Source organism: Elaeis guineensis, chromosome 3 (assembly GCF_000442705.2).
Source record: "Elaeis guineensis isolate ETL-2024a chromosome 3, EG11, whole genome shotgun sequence".
In the NCBI taxonomy this organism is placed as follows: Eukaryota; Viridiplantae; Streptophyta; class Magnoliopsida; order Arecales; family Arecaceae; genus Elaeis; species Elaeis guineensis.
Window position 1 is genome coordinate 22,060,002 of NC_025995.2, and position 6,766 is coordinate 22,066,767.

Below are 6,766 nucleotides of genomic sequence, written 5' to 3' on the forward strand. Positions count from 1 at the left end.
GCCCTGGCATAACTTGTTATGCTGTATGGTTGTCCTAGAACGATATTAAAATTTTTAATTAAAATAAAATTTTAGATCTGATTTTTTTCATATATGTGATATATATTTTATTGTTAAGATTTGAAAAGAGTTTCGAGATCAATTTTGATTCATATATATGATATATGAAAGTATGTTTAGGACTGAAATTTATTTCTATGATCAAAACTTTATTCATGTATATGATATATGTTTGTATGTATGATCTGAAAATTATTTCGAGATCAAAACTTACTTTTCATGCAAAGAATTTAGATCTGAAAATTTAGATTTAAGATCTGAAATTAGTGTTCGTACATTAGGAATTGGTCATAGGTAGATCAAATTAGGTCATATAATTGGATTACATCTAGAATTTCTGATTTGATTATATTGGGTCTAAATCGATTTAGCAGTTGATTAAACTGAGTCAAGTATTGATTAAGGTGAGATCAATATAGCTTAAGATCATACAATTATTGTTGATCGAATCGATTGATATCCATATGTAGAATCGATTAACCTAAGGATCTAATTCAGCTCTATGGCTCGAATCTGATTCACCTAAGCTAACCTATTTGGATCAATTAACCAATTGGTGATTAAGATAAGTAATTGAAAGGTGGTTATTTAATTATTTTCGTTCGTTGATCTGATCAATTTGTTGGTATCTAAGGAAAGCAACGGAAGGACCCCATCAATCTCCACTTATCTGGCCAATTTGGAAGATTGAGTCTCAAATATGGTTGCTTGATGTTTTGATTTAGCCCATGCCAATTAGATCAATCATGTGATGACTGAATGATGAGATCTAAATCCAAACCTCTTCATAAGTATTAAGTCCAATGGTCTTCCACGTTGTAGATGTGCGGCCATGCTACCGGCATTGATTGTTCACGGCTGGTCATAGTGGTTCAGTTGCATTGAAAATATGCAACGACTCTATTAGTAAAGAGTTGCTCCAGGGTAAAGATGGAGTTGGACCCAATAACTGTTAGGTGAGGGATCCAATGATGGCTTTGCACCTGCATGTGAGTGGCGAGTCTGACTTAACTAAGGAGTGTGGACAATAACTGTTAGGTGAGCCCACATGACTTAGAGACCAAGTCGCTGCAATATGCTTAGAGAAGTATTTGGACAAAGAGTTATTCATGCATCGATGTGCGTGTTATCAATAACTATTAGATGAGGTACACGACATCGGTGGAACCGCAGCATCCATTAGAAATCCATTATCGCGTTAGGATTTTTGTTTCTCCATCCGGAGAGTGTGAGAGATCTGATAAAATAATGTGACTTCTTTTGCATCTAAAAATTTTCAGAGTAAATTAAAAAATAAGTACAAACATCTAACTAAAATTTTTGCTCTCTGCTATTTATTGTGTCAGCTTCCAACCCTCTAGCTCAAATCCTAGATATCAAACGTTTACCTAAATCGATTACATAGACTGGCTCACAAACCTAAGAATCATTTTTAATTAGAAAATTAAGCAATGTTCTCTACCAGGTTATTCTAATATTAACAGCCTATCTAATCCAAAGTCAACGAGCTATACCTAATGAGTAGATGGACAATGACAATAAAGATAGGTGCTATATGTTGAAGTCCATATTAGATAAACTCCAACATATGCATGAGTACATGTTCATTGCCAACGACATATTGATTCATCTACAAGTATTGTGAGGTGATCAGAGTCACATAATGTATGAGATGCACGATGGATAGTCAGTCTATGATCATTATTTGATAATGATCATAGACATTAAGGAGCTTAAAAGGCTCGATATGACCATGCACAAGAAATTACTTGTGGATTTGATCCGATAATCTCTTTTTAGTTTAAATGGATAGTTTATGGTAAATACCATATGAATGACCGTCTTGACATTTTATCTGAATTGGTCAAAGTGTTGGTAACTAAGGAATCTTGAAAAGTTTAGAGGTACATACTCGAAGAGCCTAAAAAAATAAGGACACGCCTTGAGTAGTCATGTCGAAATTACTCAATACTATCCTTACGATTTTCTCTTCTCCTAGTTGAGTTTTAGACTCTAGTACTTTTTATGTATTTTTGTATAGAGTTTATGGAAAGGTAGCGGGCCGAGGAAGTAACCCTTATAATTGACAATAGGACAAGAGTTACTGCTGTGGCTATGGGTATTTATCATTTGTGATTATCGTTTGGATTTAGTTCTTAGAGACAGTCTTTATCATTTACATGATGATTCATCTGTGAACTTAATTGAGCAAGCAGTGAATGTCATTGGATCTGAGAGATCCAAAGTTGAGATAAATCTTAAGTATATGTGAAACCTTAGGCTAAGTCATATAAGAAAAGAAATGATTAACAGACTAGAGAAATATGGACTTTTGGGCTCATTGACTGTTGAGTCATATCTAATTTGTGCATCATCTCTTTAAAGAAAAATGACGAAGCTACTCTTGTGGGATAAGAAAAAAAGGATCACTGAGATACTTATCCTAGTACATATTTGATGTATATAGCCCATTTGATGTGCTAACAAAGAGAGTTATCTTTACTTCATTACCTTTACCAATGATCAGTCATGATATGGATAGGTATATGAGATATAAATCTGAAATTTTTTAAATGTTCAAAAAATTCAGATGTAAAGTAGAGAAGCAAATCGAAAAATCTCTAAAGGTACTTCGATCGGATCGAGGATGCAATACCAAAGAAAAATTTTTTTCGGTTATCTCATCAAATGGCATAGTTTCATATTGAACTCCTCTTAGTATATCTCAGCTCAACGAGATAATTAAGAAGAGTCATGAGACTATATGAGATATGATCCGATCCATGATGGACTTCATTGATTTATTTTTATTTCTTTAGGGACATACTTTATTTCTATGGAATTGGGTTCTCTCTAAATCTGTTCCCACTACACCGTATGATATATGACATGATGAGAACTGAATCTTGATTATTTCAAGATTCAAGGATGTCCAGCCTATGTCAAGGATAGCAAGCGGATATATTAGAGGATGGATCTATAAAGCTCATTTCAAAGAATATCTTAAAAGAGTTTGGGATACTATTTTTCTTCTGAAAAGATTACAATGTGATTGTGACCTGACATGCTATCTTCTTAAAAATTATTTAACCAAGATGAAGCAGCGGGAGGAAAGTTAAGCTCGAAGAGAGTGTCTCTGAAGAGCAGCGAGCCATAGGACCTAAAGAACCTATTCATGATGTACCAGTATACATATATTCCTCCTCCATCTTATACATATAGTAGGATCTCCCATCCTCTCGAAAGGTACTTAGGTATGCTTAACAGAGGATGTAGAGAAAAATTATTCCTCATGGGAGATAGGAAACATAGAGATGATCCCAAAACCTACAACGAGGTGATGTTAGACATCGATTCCAAGAAAGAAATATGAATTAGCTTTTCTGATTAGATATCTTTTAAAGATTAATGTATGGATTAGCTTATGGATTTCACTTCTCGTGATAGGAGATCATAAATCTACGATAATCTTGAAGTTGAAACATTCATTTTGATGATATGATCAAATTGTTTGATCAGAAATGAAAAATTATGTATTTTCAAAAGAATCAGTGGAGTGTCTAATACTGACATCAGTTAAAATATGGTTGTATATAGAATTCTCTATGAAAGATATAAAGTAAGTGTCCTATATTCTGAGAATATAAAGATCTATAAAGATAGATGCAATTGGATGCTTGTGTTTTCACAGATAAAGTACAGAGAGTAGATGCTGAAAGGATTCGGTATAGAAATCTTGGAGAGGGGCTGCTATCCTCTTGGGCATAGATATATGCCATGTAATGTACTTGAACTGATATAGTTAATATTGTGAATGTCACAAGTAGATATCAGTTATATCCAGACTGAGAGCACTGGATTGCTGTGAAAACATCCTTAAGTACTTAAGAAGAACTAAAGATTTATTCTAAATTTTGGAGAAGGATCAAAGTTAGGAGTGGGAGGATACCCCAATTCAGATTTTATCTGATGTTAATAGTAGAATGTCTACATCTTGGGGTGCGTTCCTGAGTGATTATAATTCGGTATCTTAGAAGGGTTCTAAGCAATCGATCGATGGAAGCTGAGTACACTGTAGATGTGTAGGATATATTCTGGTTCTAATGTTAGTTGCAAAACTGGATGACATGCCATCAGATATCATGACACTATACTGCAAAGACAATGACACCATAGTCCTTACTAAGGAGCCTAAGTCTCACCAGATATCCAAATACATAGAACAACAGAATACGTGACTATCTCAAGTAGAAATATATAGAGGTGCAAAGAGCAAACTCTACATGAGATGTGGATAACCTACTGGTAAGTCACTTAGCTAGCCGAAGACTAAGACCTGTCTTAAAAAGATGGAGCTTGGTATATGACAGATTGGGTTTAGTGCAAGTGAAAGATTGTTGAATGTATGTCCTAGAAGCTAATATTAGCTGATGCATATTATATTATTAGGACATGATTTTGTACTTAATGGATATTTATATTATCATTCATATTTTATGTATCCATGAATCATCCAAGGGGTTAACAAGATGATGACATATATTTTCAAAAAATTGAGAATTTGAGATATGTGTCATTGATAGTTAATTCTTAAATTGCTCCTGGTCATAGGATCATTATAGGGATGGTGATTGATCCAGATAGACCCGTATACGGATCGCTTCTTTCGAGCAGATGAGTCTCGAGTCTATGGTGTAATGACACTGGAGTGAGAGTGCAGGTGGTTGTTAGAAAATAACTAGCACTGAGCGTGACCAACATGAGAAGTTACATAGATGTCTGCTCACTCATAGTGACTTTCTCGATACTACAGTAGTATGACTGGTCCTTTGACCTGCGGTGCTATAGCTGCTCGTAGTGAGGCTGCTGGAGTTTGACTACACATAAATATTGACTCAATGAGTCTTTATAGTGGATGTTGGCGATAGTTGATCCACTGTAAGAGTAGGATGTGCATCTAGATAGAATCTATCGATCCTAGCAGAAGGGAGTAGTCCTATGAAATTTAAGAAGCTGAGTCCTTAAGTCTATAATCATAGCAGTATGATTAATGGAAAAGAATTTTCATGAGAATTATATATGGACTCAAGCTAATTGAATCTATCATATGATCGATGATGAGGTTTGACGATTCATCCATGACCTGCCATCTGATCGGGACTCACGATAGAGGGACTTTATCATATGTTAACTACACCTAGAGGTTCATCATCTTTTATTCTGCTGGATTGCTACTACATATTGCTAGGTGTTACTGCTAGATTGTGAGACCCACGAGTATCATCTCGATGATCGATGATCTTTGATGGACAGAGTTGGAATGGTTCCAACCCATTGAAAGGAATTTTAATGATATTGTGATAGGGATCACAATATATCTTACTACCAGACAAAATAGAACCTATGGGATCACACACAAAGAAACTTTTGACTAATCAGATGGTTGAATTACGATTATGAATCACAATAGGATGTAATTATCAATTTGATTGATGATTAATCCAATACAAAAGTTGTAATTAAGTAACTCGCTAAAGAGTTAGTGAATTATAGAAAGATTAATTAGCAATTGAATTGCTAATTGGCTCAATTTGATTGAGCAATAGGACTTCCATCAAGTCTAATTAAATTAGATTTAATTTGACTTGATATAGATTTAATTTGATCAAGCCTAATTGGATTATGGGATAATCAAATTGCATGAGAGAATAATTTTTTGTTTGATTAGGATTTGGATTTGATTTAATTTTTAATTAGATTAGGATCTAACTAAGAGAGTTTGGGTTTCTATTTAGACTAAAATTTTTTTTTTCATAGGAGTACTAAATCCTAATTAGATTAGGATTAAATTGAGTTTGACTCAAGCACCAAGAGAGAGTCCAAAAGGATTAGGACTCCTTCTCTAATTAGGCGACTTCTAATTTTTAATTAGATTAGATTTTAATTTAAATAGTTTGGACTCCTAATCAGATTAGAATTTTAATCTATTTAGATCTAGTCAATTTTTAATATGATTAGAATTGGTTAGAGTTTGATTGAGTTTAAATCAGCCACCTAAAGAGGAGTCCTAAGTAGTTAGGACTCTCCCTTTTCCATGCGCCATAAGGAAGCCCCATGCCTATCAGATTTTGGATGCCACATCCCACTCTTTTTGCATGAAGTTTTTAGCATGAAAGGAGTTCACGCTATCTCCTTTTTTCCATGTGATATGGGGCACAAATAAGAAAGGTTGGCGACATAAAAAAATTAAGAGTTCAAGGGAGTTTGGACTCTCACCTAAACCCTATCTCTTCTCCTATTTAAATGCGGGATCATATGGGCGGTCACAACCTGATGAGATCAATTTGAGATGCCAAAAATCAGAGGAAGGTGTGAGTGGAAAAATCCTAGGGAGAGGGTGCGGCATGTAGGTGCATGGCGTGAGGTAAGATAGCATCTATCCCTTCTTTCTTACCAACAACCAAAGGTTGGTTGTTGGGGCCTCTTCTCTCTCTCTTTTGTCCTAGTTTAGACATGGATTTTTCTCTCCTTTTTGTCCAAAAGTTGGATAAAAATTCTTACATCTCTAGCGTAGAGATTTAGTACATGGATTTTAGGAAGAAAAGAGAAGAAAGTATTCTTCTCATGATCTCTAGCGCAGAGATTATCATCCTTCTATTTTTTTCTTCTTCTCTAAGATTGTCTTGAGAGAAAAGAAGAGTTTTTA